Here is an 18,196-nt window from a genome sequence, read left to right as displayed (position 1 = left end):
CCTTCCCTAAAACACAATGAGAACGGATCGTGTAAGTGAAATAATATGTGCAATATTAGTATATTTAATGGCTGTTTTTCCTGTCGTTTTTTTTGTTACACTTCATTGTACAACCCTTTTTTAACAAATACAATCTTAAAGGTTTTTAGAATGTTTTTGGATTTAATTATTTCTTATTTATCTTAATTTCCCCCGAAAATATAAAAATTTAGCAATTACATTCGAGGTTTAAATAACAGCTAAAAATACACGAACACAACCATTTATGTCCTAGATAGGAGAAACCTACCCAGGCGGGACTCAAACTCACGATCTAAGGGATGGTAAGCGAGAAATTGTCACTGTCGCCATTGCGGCCGACACGCAAATGCAAATAAGTAAAAAATAAAAACAAAATCAGTCGTAAGTTACAGTGATGTCATGGTGCCGGAAAGCGCCGGAATGTCGTACCGGCAGTGGTTAACAGAAAACATAGTCGTCAGTTAGCTGGAAGACATTAATCAATCATAATAAGCAACTTTTATCAATTTTGTTGGCTCAAACTATCTGATATTCTTCCGAGATCTTCTGAGATCTGATTCGAATCCAAAGCAAAAAAAATGTTATAAAATGTAAATAATAACCTGTGATAAAAAACATACAGATTATTGTTTCACTTCTAAAAAAAGTTAAGGAAAATGCGTTCCGGAGCTGATAATTTTGCCGTGACATCATTGGTTATTTACTGATTCGCTCCATAGATACGATCGGCGTGGTTAACTTAACGCGCCGCAAAACGTTCACCCTGTCTCCTCTGGCATTTAGCGTTGGCGCCCACGTCTTGATGCAGCCACTCGGAATCGATCGTTCATATTAATGTCCCATCGGAATAATTCCGATCAGGGTCAAGCACTTAAGAATTTTTATTTTATATCTTTCAATTGAACACTTCAAGGAAAGAGGCAATCTATTATTTTGAAGAAAATTCGATTTTCCATCAATTATTTGCTTCATATTTGGAAAATTTAACTTACTTTGAGTGTTACACCTATTTTATAAAAACCCTTACACTACACGGTATTTTCCGGATGCATATGTGAAATGCATTGCGGTCCATTGAATGACCTAAATATTCTATTAAATGTATTGGTGGTATTCCTAAAAACTATGCATTGCGGTATTTTTAATTCGGAGGATTTTACAAGTAAGGGACTACCATTACCAAATCGCGGCTTAGATAATAGTGGTCTGCCCCAGCAGTTATCAAAACCTCGATCATCGGTTTGGGAGGTGAATAATTTAGCGTGCACAGTAATTTTACAATTTTTTCTTAGCTTTCAGTATCAATGCTGGTTATGGTATTAGTACTCTGACACCTATAAATTGATTTTTCCGTTTGTTGGTGTCTTATATAATGTCCTAATATCAAGATAAAATTCCTTTTCAGTGAATCTAGATAGTTTTTAATTCATACTCGTAGTGCCGATATCCTCCAAGGATGTGAATTGCAGTCAAATATTGGTATCTCTTCTTTGATCAGATATTTAAGATATCTGTATTAAATATTACGTCCTGCTAGGACCAAAAATCCATTTGAATTTTTCTTTCAATCACAGTAAAACCCAGGGGCGAGAGGGGTAAGAGAGTACACTTAAGAATTTTTATTTTATATCTTTCAATTGAACACTTCAAGGAAAGAGGCAATCTATTATTTTGAAGAAAATTCGATTTTCCATCAATTATTTGCTTCATATTTGGAAAATTTAACTTACTTTGAGTGTTACACCTATTTTATAAAAACCCTTACACTACACGGTATTTTCCGGAGTGCTAGAGCAATACAGCTCTGTGCGGTATTGCCCACAACTGGGGATAATGAACGATATTCAAAGACTGTGGAGGAAGAAAAAGATGGAGAATGTAATTTAAAGTAATATCCCATCATTGAAATAAGTAAAACATAGCACATTAGTTTAAACTAAAATTAAAGTAATACCAACGCCCTTTCTTATTTGCAATAAAAGTGAGTTAACATTAAACTGAAATTTAAGAAAATCCTTTTCTATATACCATTAAATGTTTCCATTTTAAAATTTTAAAATTAAATTATACCATTCTTATTTGCAATAAAAGTGAGTTAACATTAAACTGAAATTTAAGAAAATCCTTTTCTATATACCATTAAATGTTTTATTGTAGCTTCGAAATATGAAAATCAATAATTAGTGCAGACAAACTGACGACACGACGGATGAATGTCGTTCGGATTATTGAGGTGTACCGACTATCGTGTGCTCGCACCATCCAGGTTCGCCTGTACTTGGGAGGATTGGCAACTCATACATTCAAAGGTCCTTCATAATTCACATGAGCAATTCAATTTTCAAGTTGATCAGAAAAGTTATAACACTATATGGGGCATTAGCCTTCAACACGGGGAATACCGTACACCTTGCAACTTGCACGGTATTGCTTCATGCAAGGTGTACGGAATTGGCCCAAATTGACATGACGCAGCATTTTCAGCCCTAACCTAAAATAAGAACTATATAGGACTTCTGTTTGGTATTAAAAAATAGCCAATGATATGGGCTATTAAAAATCACTAGTTTGAATTTAGTCACTAATAACATGTTTCCCTTGTCTCAGTTCGAGTCAGTCTTTAAAATTATTATAAAATTATTAAAATAAGACGTTGCAATATTTCCACCGAGTTTTATTATTACACTAAGCGTTTCGTCGTTGCAAATAACATTACACTTGATAATGTTGTTTGTAACGACGAAACGCGTAGTATACTAATAAAGCTCAGTGGAAATATTGCAATGTCTTATATTCATAAAATTAAGAACTTCCACCATTTCGTGCCCAACATCATACAAGATATTATAATAAAATTTGTCAAAACAGAAAACATTTCGTCACATACACGTGCGTAAAGGCAGAAGCTCCCAGATTGTCTTTATCGTTTTCGCTTTCCTTCCGCTTTGCAACAGTACTTCCCAGCGCTCACTAAATACTCCAGCGGATCTAAAATTATGGTGCACGGTATTTCCCAGCCGTACGGTATCACCCCGGTCTTCCCTATATTGCATTGTTCTCAGATCAAGTTTCACGCACGTCGAAAGGCAAATCCATTAATTTTTAACGGTAGTAATAATCAAAGCAGTCGAGAATTCATTCGAAATAAATCAAATCAAGTCACAAAATCAACGCTAGAGACGTCTTAAAATGTGTGAAATCGTTTCATGCTTGATTTTGTGGAAGTTCGATATATCCATGATGAAAGAGCACAAATGATAATTTCTACACTTTTAATTCGAAAACTCAACAACCGACCATGGTTTCAACGCATTGTGTCATTTTAAAGGTCATAAAATTTGAAAATGACACAATGTACTGAAACTGTGTTCATTTGTGGAGTTATGAATGAAAATTGTGGAAATTACAATTTGCGTTCTTTCATCATGATCTTCCCGCTGATCACAAACTTTGAACAACCTTGATTCAAAAGCTTGTTGAATCGGTATATTGGTTGGATAACTTTTACTTACTATATTAATTCCTTTTTAAAATAAAGCGCCCCGAGTTTTGATGGATAATCATCATTATGAGGCGTAAATTATTACGTGTTCATCTTATTATTGTAACCTAGTTACCTAACGAAGGAGGAGATGAATTTTTAACGGACGCCAGAATAGGGGAAAAGGACGGGTAAAGATATTACTTCCTATCATATTATTGTAATCTAGTTACCTAACGGGAGAAGAGATGAACTTTGTAAGGGACGTCAAAACAGGGGGATCAAGATGGATAATTTACCCGTAATGATGAGTTTATTCATCAAAACCCGATTCGCTTTGATAAAAAAAGAGAAGTGCGTAAGTAAAAGCTATCCAACCATGAAACCTTTGATTGGAATACCAAACACTTAAAAATGAGCTAGTGAATGTTGTTGAATCGTACGATTACTCGCGCAAACCGTTTATTTTGAACGATTCTAATAAAAAAATACGATTCACTTCGTTCGAATCAGTCCATGAGTCGTTTATTTTGAACGATTCAGATTCTTGAACGACGGCAGAACACCCCCTGCCACGCACTACGCCTCTGAAAGCTTTTGTTCGTCCCTCCCATCCCCCGTCGACGGAGACACACTGCAAATTGGAGGCAGGAAGATGGCTGCCGTCGACCGCGTGGTGGTTGCCGGAAGGAGACTGCTGCGTGCGGGCGACACGCCACCCTGCTTACACGCCGCTGACTCGCTAAGGGAGAAGTGCATAATTTTTTTTCTTCCCAGTTTTTCTTGACATTCTTCGCGGAGCATGTCCTGAAACTTTTTTTCACTTTCCATTACTAGCTGAGACGTAATACTGCCATTTAATTGGTAGACTTTTTTCATGGCAGGCTACCTAATCAATGAAATTAGTGCCATGGCATTAATGAATTGATGTATCGTTCGATGACGCCTTAAATAGTATCTAAGGGGAGAAGCTAAGACGTAATAATATCATTTAATTGGTAGAATTTTTCATGGTAGACTACCTAATCAATGAATTTACTGCACTGACTCATGAGAATTAATTTTCTTCCTCGATGATTTCTTAAACAGTATCTTATGTCAGAATGAATTGATTTCCCTGTTCGATAACGTCTCAAATAGTACCTAAAGATAGGTGCTGAGACTTAGTACTTCCATTACGTTTAATTGGTAGACTATTTTCATGGTAGACTCCCTAATCAATGAAATAAGTGCCTTGACACTTTTGAATTGAAATTCCTTTTTCATTATGTCTTAAATAGTATTTACGAGTATAGGATTAATTAGTGAGGAAAAAGCATTATTGAAAACCATGCTAAAGAGAGGGGGAAATTAGATTGAGCATATTTTAAGAGGGGAATGTATTTTTAACACAGCAGTCGAGGGCACAGTGGAAGGAGGAAATGGAAGAGTGAGATGAAGTCGGATAACGAGAGACAAAGTGACGAAGAACATTTTGAAATAAACGATCGCAATTTTCCACTATTATAAAATTTATTACGACCTAAGTTTCAATGTTGTTACATAGACTTCAAGAAGTTGATGTGGAACATCCAATTGCGCAAGAGGATGATATAGCATTGAACACTAGGTCGTAATAAATTTCATAATCGTGGAAAATTTTAAGTATTTATTTCAGTATGGAAAACTTCCACTCCATCACGCTTGAATATTTGGATTTCATGAGGAAAAATAGAAATGACATAGAAACAAAGAAAAAGATCTGGGAGAGGGAGATTTGGAGACAATTTTGGTACTTGGGAAATACCAGGGGGCAGACAGCCAGCTGGTTATGATGTGAAAATACTTCATTTTACTAATAAAAGATAAAGTTTTATGGCATTCAAATGTTTGTAATTCATAGCAGTAGTGCTTATATCCTCCAAGGTTGTGAATTTCAGTGAAAAATTTGTTTGTCCCTATGAAAAGACATTAAATAAATTTGTTTTAACCATTGCTTCTTAAGGGGACAAATAGTGTATTTTCTTTCAATCACAGTGCAAACACTTTCAATGAGACTTTTTATCCGTGGATTTATAAATATTTTTTTTTCGAAATCGGACATGTAAACGTATATGAATGGACAAATTTTCACTTTTATGAGTATAATGAGGCATTTTCACATTATCATCATCAACTAGTAGTCTGCCCTCTGGTAGGTTGCGTACATTTTAGCTGCCTCCCACTCCTCCTGTCTCAGATCTCATCCATTGTTTCCCTGTAAATTCTGTTCTTCCTCACTTCCTCTGTCTTTTTCAGCCTTTTTCCTAAGTAAACCCTTTACTGGTGACGTGCGGTCTGAGAGAGCGCTGCGTTTCTAAAATTATGAATATTTTCAAAATTAAGATTTCAAAATATCTATAATTCTCGTTAGCTTCATATTTTTGCATAACAAGGACATCCCACTCTTAAAATTTAACGTTCCTTTTATTAATTTCTGTAAATTTGCAATTGAACTCGATTAGCGGTCTGTGAGACCGCACGTCACGTACTAAGAATGCATCAACAAAAGGAATAAGCGGGATACATTTCATGGCTACTTACTACTTAGCCTTCCAAATTTAACATTATAAGGCCTTTTTTGAATCTGGCGAAATATTGATACGTAAATATAATAATTATAACTCAAGTGTTTTTGGCATCAGTTTTTTGATCCTGCTTCAAATCACAATTTTTTTAATGACAAATTGGTTCGTATTGGGAGAGTAAAAATTTTAATATAAGATTTAGAATAGTTAAGCATTCAAAGAAAAAATTAAACAAAACAATAAAAATGGCGTAGCAGTATTTTATGAATTTTTGATTTATTGCGGTCTCCCAGACCGCACGTCACTGGTAGTGTAACAAGAATTGCACGTCACTGGTTAAGGGCTAAATCGAAATTAGAAGATTGAGCGTGGTGGAAGGCTCCATATTAGATATGATAACACTTCGTGACTTCCACAATGTATTTGAAAATTTACGACTTGTCTCGGCTACCAAGCTATTATCAGTCACATACACAGCAATTGAATGGTATTCGCTTCATTTGTTTTTTTTTATTCGGGCTCTACCTGATAATTATACAGTTTAAACCTCGGTCGTATTTTAAAAAGAATAAGTTGTGGGAGTCGCGTTGTGTTTTTCTTCTTAAACCTGATTTACACGATCATTTTTTCCATCCGTTTGGAGGGATAACTCCAGCAGTCGCAAGAAAAATGACTGTTTCACGCGAACATTTTCCTCGAGGAGTGGAATTTCCACCCTTTTTCCCACCACTCGGCTCGTCCCTTTTTCCGTAGCTAAAAAAAGAGCTGGCACCGTCCTGCCAATCGGAATGCAAGGCCGCTGACAGCTATAGCAACGCCACTTGTGGTATTTAATTGAATGACAGTTGTAAATACGGAAAGTGACGGTGAAAGCGATGGAGAAATGGACGGTGGGAATGACCTTGTGATTCCGAAAATGATGGGTCGAGCGGTCACTGCAAACCTATCGCTGGTGCTATCAATCTGAGGGGCAGAAAAAATGAGCGTGTAATTCAGGCTTTACTCTTCCTTTTCCTCATTCAATATGGTAGTTTTATATTATTTTTTATTGCCTAATTCGAAAGATTATTACTCCTGGAGTACGCATATCACGCTTTTAGATTTTTAAATGAAGACATCTATTTTTCGCGATTAAATGAAAATTTTCCAGCGCGCGAAAACGCGACGGCTAAGTATGAATGCTGGGAAAAGCCCGTGTGACATCATTCTGATTCCCTACATAGTCTTCTCCATACTCACGCCTCGAATGCGTTGGTCCTGTCCATGTCTCTTCTTCCGGAAGTTTACCTTTTTGTCAATGTTCGTTTTCATTAATATGATCTCTCCTCGAGTAATTTTATCATGTTCTAGCGTACCACATGTATAAATTTGACGGTTTGGTCTTTTTCCAGTAATGTTCTACGCTCAAGTTTCTCTATGTTCAAGTTACCCTAATAATCCTGAATGAAAATCGAGTCCCAGATTCTGGAATTTTGGCTAGCACGTTGATTTTCTTTTTCTCTGACCTCTGATAAATTTCGATATACATTTGGGGAAATGAAATTTTTGGCATATAGAAATGCATCTGCATTCATTTTATGACGCCTTACTTAAATACAAATGTTCGCGTAAATTGCCATTTAGAAAAATCGTCGCGCCAGCCAGAATTCATTGTGGACTTGCAGGAGAAATTGGATGCTCTTCAGTTTGGATTCGGATAAATGCATTGTGAAAAGAGACCGAGAAAGAAGTAATCGTTTTGCTTTTTAAGTTGAATTCAGCGTTTGATTTGAAATTCAACTTTTGGGGAGAATTTAGTTCCTAACGGTTTTAATTAAAATGTGTTTTTGGGGATTTTTTTAATTAAAATGTGTTTGATCGAAGTTCCAACTTCAGTAATCCATAACTCGGGAAATCAGGGCACATGGAAGCTTTGAGTTTTATTGGCGTATTCCATACAGAAAATGATATTTTTATCAATTTTGTAAAATATGTGAAAAACAGATCTAGGGCGTACAGTGATTCTTCCTTGTTTTTTTGGTAATCCGCATATAATCGCAGCGTTACCACCGTGTATCTCTCCATAACATCAGTGAGTACAATATTTGCATCTACTGGTATTTTTACACTTGGGTATTAATTTTCGTCGCCAGAAATCATCTTTGACTCATGGAAAATACTGGGGATCAATGTAATGATTGATGATCACGTTGGCCAGAGCAAATATCAATCCATAAATGTAAGAGATATTTGAAGCACGTTATGAGGTGTACCAGTTGTGGTTTAGACGCGATCTCCGGATGGAGGAGGTCACACATGGATGACACGGAAAATGGTGTTCATTATTTTTTATGCCTGCTAAGAAATATTCTAGACGTTTCTGACCTTTGTCAGAAAGTACAGCATATCTTTTCACGCACGTATCGCTGAAGATGAAAAATATAGGAAAAATATGTTCTGAAATAGAGTCCTGAAAATTCGCTAAATAAATCGCGTTTGACTTCATAAAGTGCGTTAACATAAGAAAACTAACCAAATGGCATTAAGACCACTCATTTTTCATATTTGATTCCTTGAGAAATTTTCATTTTCAAACCACTTCATGACTTGTATTCTTGCTAGTAAAAAGTATTGTACAGCTTTGTAAAGTGATTTTGCCGCTGCATTCATACCGATAGTTTGCTAATTCCATAATTGGTTGCGTCGCTAATGGATTTTAGCAAGGACGTTATTATTCTCCGCTCCTTTGCTCTAAAAATTTGCTTCTTTCCTTATGAACTTCTCACGCTTAAGCTTTATTCTTGTTCGCCGCGCTGGCTGATGCTCACTGTTTCGTCGCTAATTACCTGGTTACGCGGTGCATTAGCGAGTAAGAGGTCACGTCGAACTGCACGAAAGCGAAAATTAACGCGAAAATCTGCCGTTTTATCACCTACGAATGCGTGAACAGAATTGAACCTCTTCCCTAATGTGGTCCATGCTTACATACAGTGGCGGATCTATGGGGGCTATACGTATCCAATTAACTCTAGATACAATGGTAATTTTTTTCCGACCCCCACTACGGCTAGAGTTTTAACCCCCACTCAGCCCCCCTTGTCCCTAACCAGGATCCCCCCCTGCTTACATACATGCTCGGTTCTGGTCCACAATGGACCAAAATGCAAACCATAGATAATTTATTTATACGTTGGATCATTTACTTTAAAATATTTAAAAACGCTTATAGAAATCCATCCAAAAATAATAAGCGGTATTGTGGTTATTAGCGATATTTAATGTAAATGTTATAAGTACCAGTGATCAATTAATCACAAAGCAAACATCAGCACCAAACAATTTTCAATCGATATTTGAACTGAAATTGAATTGATAATTGAACTTCGCAGAGATTTTTTTGCAACAAATGCATCAGTTTTCCATGCATAAAAAGTGTTTTCTCTAAACTGTTAATAATAAATTTGGCTTTCTTACATCAAAATTCCAAGTTTTTGGAACGAAAACTACAGGGATACCAAACGCTCAAAGTTGGGCAACTTGATTTTACGCGCAAAATAACGATTACTTTTTTCAGAAAAAATGAAGCATAGGAAATAATATGGGGCCAATTTTTTTAAATGTAAATCATCCTACGTAGAAATAAATTTTCTATGGTATGCTTTTTTTGTTGCATTGAATTTAATTGCTTAGTTTAAACGACAGAGCATCTCAAACTCGGGTGTCCTGCTTTTTTTACAGACAGTAGTTTCGTTAAATGGAAATTGTAATCAGAGCTTAAATGCCGTTATAATACCTGACTTATCTACTATATAAATCTTTTGGCCATTATCAGTCTTTCTAGTAATGTCTTTGAAAGCAAAATATCCAAAATATCGCATTTTTCTTTTGTCCGTGTTACATCCCGCAAACGTTCAAGCTTTTCGTTATTTATTATCACGAGAAGAATTCTTTATATCCCTTTTCCCTTTGTATATGCTTCAAGATCTTCTCACGTAGCCCGCTATAGTATTGCCACCTCACGAGTTCTTTCGTCAAATTTTTTTGCTTCCTTAGAATTACGGGGTCGTTCATAGTGAAGGAAATACGAGAAACAGCCTTTACTCAAATAGTCAAGAAAATAGAGATGACTCAGGAGTCGCAGCCTCGCCTTTTCTCATCAAGATTCCCATAAAAAAGTGAATCGAACATTTAATGCCTCTTGTCGTTTCAAAAGTAGAAAATTGGCTGGTAAAATAGTTATATTCAACTTTAATGTTACTTTTTCGAGCTGATAGTCGGTGACAGTCTTACAGTTTTGGTGACCAGACACGGCCAAATTCGGAGTAAATCTTACGCAGCGTGTCGCACCTATTTTAGAATTTTTAATGTTTCCTCACCCCATCTTCATATATTTCTAACTGCGGCTATTTATTGATCGGTAATTACGGTAGGGGATTACACAATAGTTTGAATGATTTTCGCTGCCTCAAGGGACCAAGTTGTAAATTAAACCCTGTGGAAAAATAAATTTTGGGCAGGAATATCCGCAGGAAATGAAGATAAATTATGCACACTGTTGTTTGTCCGTTTAAAATGCCTATTGTTTGTGATATTTACCCGTTCAAAAATATCTTTTGGAAGAAGTGAATGGTGGCAGCTGATTCTTTGTGGACTTTCATCGTAGGATATGAAGTAAAATTCTCTGCACTTTTCCACGTGAAATAAAATGAATATTTATGTGGAAAAGAGCAAAATATATTACTTCATATCGCAATATCTTTGGGTGATACAATATGATCTGATATTTTCCTGAGAAATGGGGCAGCGATGTAAAAACATCGGTGACGAGTGTTTACGAGATAACTAATGAAGAATCGGCTGAAAGTTCAAGATGCTTTGAAATTACGACTTGTATTCTTCCTTTCAGCCCCGCAGATAAATCTTTGGTATTGGGACCGAACTGTTTGCACCTTATTTCCAATGGTATTATTATTAAAGTATTCTACCGAGTAAGATAGTTTTACATGGAGCACATAAGTAGCATTCTGGCAGCCTCCCTTTCTTTCATGTACTTCCCTATTCAATCCACAATAAGGCCTACTCCCTATCATTCTATCCAAAAATCCTATCCTCTTCCTTCCTCTCCCTCGTTTATTCAAAAACTCTACCCTCTAACACAGTTTTCAAACATCCACTACCCGCTAAGTACTCGCTCCATCTATACATTCTGTCTCTTTTGCATCTCATCCAGAAGCTGCACCGACTCACTCACCACTCACTTCCTTTCCTCTTCCTTTCCGTCTACTTAACTTTCTCCGTTCCTCGTCCCATCCACATCTTGCGCGCGCCCTGTCTTCTCTTGTCCTTCTCTCTGAGCGACCACGTTTCCGTACCGCAAAGCGCTGCACTCCAGATAAAGCTTTTCGCTAAACTTGTGCAATGGTTTAGTGCCTATTTTTTGCAACTTCTCCCGACTTTGTGGTATGAAGGATCATAAAATATTGTTTTCGAGAAAACATTGGAACCATAAAATAGAGACTTGCACAAATATGATATTAAATTATGTTTTTATCGTGGAAGAACCAGATATAGCTTCCATCAATGTTATGATCCCTGTCGATTACTTGGCAATAGGGTAATTTCCTTCATCAAAGAAAACGAAAGGTATTGATTGCGATTCGCTACCCACCATTAGTGTATTCATAATATAAAAATTATTTAGTTTTAGAAATCCCAGTTTAGACGAATGGCAATGGTAAATTTTAACTGCATTTGAAAAAGGCCAGATTGGCGCCCAAGCGATGCCACTCCACGTGACGTCACAAGGACCTAGTTTCTATACGAGTAGATAGGAGTTTTACACCGTCTGAAATTACCAATGCATGCATGAGGCACAGAGCTCAGGGAAACATCTCTTAAACCTTGTAAAACTACCTATGGTCGGAACGTTACCATCGTTTGATAAGGTATTAATAATCCTTATTTAAGGCAAGCGCTACCTGCTAGCAGGGTACTCTACTACATGCCAGCAGCCTGCATCGCAGCGGCGTACTTATCCTCGCCCAAAGGTCACCTCACCTCACAGGGCGGTAGCGGGAACTAGAAAGACGTCACACGGGCTTTTCTCAGCATTCATACTTAGCCGTCTCGTTTTCGCGCGCTTGAAAATTTTCACTTTTCATTTAATCACGAAAAATAGATATCGTCATTTAAAAACCTAAAAGCGTGAAATGCATACTCCAGGAGTAATAATCTTTCAATTTAGGCAATAAAAAAATAATATGAAACCACCCTATTAAGCATTTTTTGCTTCCATTTTTTCTGATAAATAGCAATAGTGATATGGGGTATAGGATAGCAAGATATCAGTGCATGCAGCTGGAGAGAAGGCCAGCTGCTGAGACGTTGGGAAATCTACCCCCTCCTCTCCAATGGTGCATAATGGCGGGGTTGGGCGGCCTGCCCCCGTAATTTATAGAAAATATTAAAAAAGGGGTTTATTTATTTAATTATTGTGTTTAATGTACATTCAACGCGTACAATTAATTTCATACATTATGCATTCAAGGATAAACGGCAATAACAAACATAAATGCAAATTCTACGTCTTAGAGTCAGAGTAGTCACATGCATTTATTACTTGATTCGCTAATTCGTTTTATACAAAATCTTCATCACTTTCAACCGAAATTTCCTTCGGTCTGTCTGGTCGTTCCATAGTGAACCGAAGGAATTACAGACTCAATTTAAAGGTGCATTTTTACAATGCTCACTTTTAATATTCTTTACATTAAAAAGTCCTCTTGTCTCTCACTTTGATCTTTGGAAATTGTATACACATCCACCTGATGAGGCTAAAACTTTCACCTCTATTTATGCATCAACTGTTTCTCTTTGAATACATCTCACGCCCATTTAATACCATGACCTTTGGGGTGCATTTAGCAGATATTTTATATTTAGCAAATTTTCAAAAAGTATACATTTTTTTGATTTTGTAAAACACGAATTTGCGAATCAAAGCAATGTATTTATATGACTACTCTGACTCTAATACGGAGAATTTGCATTTATTTTTGTTAATACCGTTTATCCTTGAATTTATCATATATATGAAATTAATTGTATACGTTGGATGTAGATTAAACTCAAGAATTTTAAGCGTCAACTGTTTCTCTCGGTGAATCCATCTCATGCTCATTTAATACTTTTGGGGTGTATTAAACAGATACTTTTATCTTTAGCAAATTTTGAAAAACTTTCAATATTTCCACGACTTATGTCTAGCTTTACTTTCTCTAGATATAAGTAAAACTTTTTCATTACTTTTCATAACTTTTACTCTTAAATTATTGTACATAGCTTGATGGTAGGTTGAACCACACTTCCTAAACAATTTTATTTTTCTATCTTCCATTTTAATTTTCTTTATTAAGTCATAAGTGTACCGGGATGGATATCGAAACTTTAATTACTTACATTTGGATATAGATACGTCCATTGCTTTGTAAAATTAAGCATTACACATTTCTAGGCTCGCATTGACATCGTTAATATACTTAATGGCATTCCAGTATTTCCTGTTCAGTTAGTAATATAGCCTCAAGTAACCATTTCTTAAAAATTATTAGAATAACTAGAAATTCAGTGTATTTCTTCTATTTCTTTAGGCATTTTATTTAAATACGATGGCAGTGTGATAGCGGTCATATTTCAGCAATGACAACCATGTTAAGTCTACTTAATATCTATTCCATCAATAATCATGAGGGTTAGATCAAGTATTTTACCATGCAGATTCTCGATAACATTTTTTTGCTTAACACTCATAAATACAAATATCTTTAGCTCCGAACAAATGATATCACTTGCTTTTTCTGATAATATTGACTTAGAACAATAAAAATTCCGTTGGTAATTATCTCTTTAATTAAAATGACATTTTCAATCGCTCTATCAAAAACATTTGCATAAGTTTCAATACATGAATCAGTTGGAACGTAAACTACGCAAAAATGCAGCCAATTTTTTTTCTATTTTAATCCAAATATTTTCATCATCAGTTTCCATTCCTTGAAGTTTTACCGAAGAGTACATATTTTTACTGTTGCCATCGCTCCACCATCCGTTTTTTTCTGTGAAACTTACATCTCTTGTCTTTCCTGTAGACCTGGTTTTCACCATCAGTACATACTTCATGAATGAATGACTCGGACAACTTTTCATGTGTTCTTGCTGAAATGGTTGAGTCCATTTGTTGAGGCACGTTTCCATCCGCACCACAGTTTGGAAAAATATTTAGCGTTTCAGCCTCCAGCGAATTGCCGCTGCAGGTCCACTTCTGTTTATGGTCTTCAATATCAAGGAGTGCTTCCTCGGATAAGGATTGGCACACAATATATAAGCTATTGTTACCAGCACCTCACGACACTGATCCAATTATGCGTTAGATGGCTTTACCATAAGAATCACACTTGAACACTATACTCAGCAAGATCGACTTCAAAAATATTTGAGAATGAATGTTCAAGAGTGACACGGTGAACATCATATTGGAACCCCACTACATTTCTAGGTCCGACAGAGAAATTATGAGAGGTATTTGGCGAATGGATAGGTATGGGAATTTGTTTTTCCCCCGCACGATAAACAACTTTAATAAGTGCAATGCGTGTTTCGGTTCGACCATTCCCTTTTTTATGTGTTAACGGCTGTCCTAACAACTCTACCACATGCCTATTGAGGCGGTTTGCGAGGAAGTGTGTAGATGTAGATGAATATGGAACTAGGGTAGAGACAGGTTGTAAGGAAAATACACATCTACTCGCCACGGCAACCAGTCTGAGACTCGACTGGTTATTTATTATTACATATTGTATGATTATGGCAAAGGTGGCTCTCCAATGTAAGCCTTTATATTACTAGCTTAACAAAAAAATGTTTTACATGCTTAATTAATATCTGGTAGCCTCTTGTGTGCCCACAACATACCTCAGACACAATATTGCTTCGTTGTATCAGACGGAACAACAAGACGCCGCGGTAAAAAATGGATCATTAACCCTCCCAAATCAAAAATATTCATCCACACTTTTCACCCTAAATCCTAGAGAAAAATTTCCCTCCATCAAAGGACACTTTGAACCTTTTTCTCCTCTCCACAGGATCGTGGTCGTCGGTTTCCAAATTCAAGCAAATTTCCTCGCACCATGCCTAGTTGTGACGTTAAGCTCTCTTTCCACGTTCTAAATTGTGCCGTTAAGCTCTGTTTTTCCTCGACTTGGCATGCTTTTCTTTCCCGCTTTTTCTGCAGTGTTGTGCCGCACGAAAATGGCAACAGACGTATTTTATACAGGGGCGTACAGATGGTTTTTAATCGTCGAGGGAGGTCTAACCGCGACGCCACTGATTTGATTATCAAGATCGTTTGCAATAGGTTCAAAAATCCTGTTTGAAACAATTATATGCCTAAAATTTACTGCAGAGAAGCTGACATTGCTTTAAAGGATCAAGAGAAATACAATAAACCAGAGTTTGGTGGAAACTAGTCCTTTACAACTAGCAAGTATGAGATAATGTTTAGGTCTACAAAATTTATTTCCGGATCAAGTTTTTTTCTTTAGAGAAACGAGAATTTTTCAGACAAGATATTTTTCATATAGATTGACAATGTTTTATAACTTTGTCAAGTTGATCATTTTTAAGTTTTTTTTCTCTTACTTTTTCTTGCTTTAAGTTACTCCATTGAAAAATTTCACTACAGTACACGCCGCAAAAAAGGAAATAAGAATTCCATCTCAACCGCTCAATAAATCCAGTGTGGTCTTCGCCGTTGAATGAAACAAGCTCCAACTTTACCGCAAGTTTTAATTAAAAATGTCTCTCGCATGTTGTCTCGCCGAGTAATCAACAGGTGCTAGATGTATAGAGTTGAAAGTCGGTATCCGTACTTTTTTTTAATTTTGTGCTACCATTCCTCGAGAAACATCCACTGCAGCAATACTACTATTTCTGTAACATAGTTTCGCATGAGTAACTTATGATTTATTAATCTTCATCTCCTCGAAAACAGCACTTACCTGCCCAGACGGGACTCGAACCCGCGACCTTCCGATTAGCAGGCCTGGACTTTGACCCATTACCACCGGTTGTAATATCGACCATACTATCCGTGTTATTGAAGAAGAATGACCGATCACATAATCAAAAGTGACGGATAATCCATTCCTGATCATTTGTTTATTAATTTTCCTATAGTTTCGATACTATGTTTTCCCCACATCTTTTGCGTCGATGCCATGAATAAGGGTGTTGTTTTCTTAAAGGAAATGAAGCAGCATGGATATTATGGTGAAACTACCAAGGAAAATTTTAGATATAGACCAACGGCTAATCGAGACCAAGCAGCCGTTAATCGAGAGATGGATAATCGAGGCTCTACCGTACTTTACTGATGAGAATAGTTCACTCTTGAAAATTTTGGAGGAGGTTTTGTCGGCAAGTGAAGGAGGGAATACCGATGGGATTCCAAAATATGCTCTTCTGATGGATGGGAAGACAAATTGAACAATGTGGTTGTACACCTGGACGCCGTGTCACCATTTGTTGAAAGTAATCGGAGGATGAAGGGAAACATAAGTTACGGCGAGGAAAAATTCCCCATTCAGTCATCCTCTCCTAAGGCTAAAGTAAGGAGGGGCGAAAGCCACCGTCCCTCTTTTAATGAGTAGATGACGTCATTAGAGATCCAGTTCATTCACCCGTTCAAGGAGAACCTTATATTGAGGGACGGAGAGGCTCGCAATCGTATACACTTAAATGAAACACTCAAGGCTCATGCAAAAGGCATAGGAATCGAGGAAAAGCGGTGACCCGCTCCATGTGAGCTCGTGACGTCATCAAAGTAACTTCGAAAGGGAAAAGGCCATTAAATCGCGAATGAATCGAGAAGTAGATGACACGACGGATCGAAAAACGCGAAATATAAGGGCCTCTTTATTTTTCAAATCGTATCACAATAGGCGATGAAAATATTGATGTCCGAATCCATGGGTTTTACTAAGCCAAGCCAAGTGGAGTTTTCTTTAATATCGTTGATCCGAGCTCCCAGCCAATCAGCTGTCTTCTTGGAGTTTCAGTACACTATAGTTGGCTTCTCACTTGAGATTTCAGACCGTTCATTGCGGGGTTCAGGTGGGTAAGGGAATATGGGAAGGGTTTAGGGCATATTTGGGTGTTTTGTGCTTGGGTTCGGTAGGAAATACGTAATCCCATTGATTCTTAAGTAGTTCGTTATTGATTTTATTAAAGGAATATTGGAATTTTTCTACTGCAGCCTTAAGGAAAGTTAAAATGGGAATAATTTTTAATCCGTTTCTAATTTGGCGTTTACCGTTGAACCACGGGGCTCCTATTGTACCCCAAGAGAACTCTTATATTATGACCACATAGGATATTGAACTGATTGGATAATTTCTCTATTCGTCACTCGTGTGGAAGAATCACATGATATTTTAGGGCGAAATGTGCTGCAAATATGTTCGTCAGTGCCGAAATTCCCCCTTGTCGTCGAGCGGAAGTCAGCGGCGGTCACAACAATGAGCGGTGCTCCCCCCCACTCTCCCCCAAGCCACGGATGCGGTGCTTCAAGAGTGAGAGGGAAGATCGATATTTTTCCCTCGTCTCGACGCGGAGGCTCATGCGAGAACACACACTGGGCCCCTCGGAGATCTCCTTTAGTCGCATCGAAGACCGCTCTCGACAAACCCTCCGTAAGAGGCCGTACTCTGGAACTATGATAAATAAATGAATAATGAATTTGTTTATCCATACATAAACAAGTTCCATAAAAGGATTTTTTTTATTTAAAAAATAGAAACTGGTAAGTACCTGTTAGGCATTTATTGTATGGGGATACCTCAAAATTGATTACAATAGGAATTGAAAAATAAGTAAGGGGCCATATTCTGGAGCTATAATAAATAAATGAATAATGAATTTATTTATCCGTACATCAACAAGTTCCATAAAAGGATATTTTATATTTCAAAGTAGAAACGGATAAGTACCTGTTAGGCATTGACTGTATGGGGATACCTCAAAATTAATTACAATAGGAATTGAAAAAAATAGTAAATTGAGAGAGTCATAAGATCCATATTAAATGCATGCAGTATTACAATTTGTTGTT

At 36.9% G+C, this 18,196-nt stretch overlaps 1 protein-coding gene across 1 annotated transcript in view; it reads left to right on the top strand.

Moving 5' to 3' along the window:
• LOC124170803 (tensin-1-like) overlaps window positions 1-18,196 on the top strand; it is a 366,656-nt gene that overhangs the window by 141,036 nt on the left and 207,424 nt on the right. The gene's annotated exons all lie outside the window — the stretch shown is intronic.

The sequence above is a fragment of the Ischnura elegans genome, chromosome X (assembly GCF_921293095.1).
Source record: "Ischnura elegans chromosome X, ioIscEleg1.1, whole genome shotgun sequence".
NCBI lineage: Eukaryota > Metazoa > Arthropoda > Insecta > Odonata > Coenagrionidae > Ischnura > Ischnura elegans.
The sequence above is the reverse complement of the archived record's forward strand: the minus strand, read 5'-3'. Positions and strand labels throughout refer to the sequence as shown.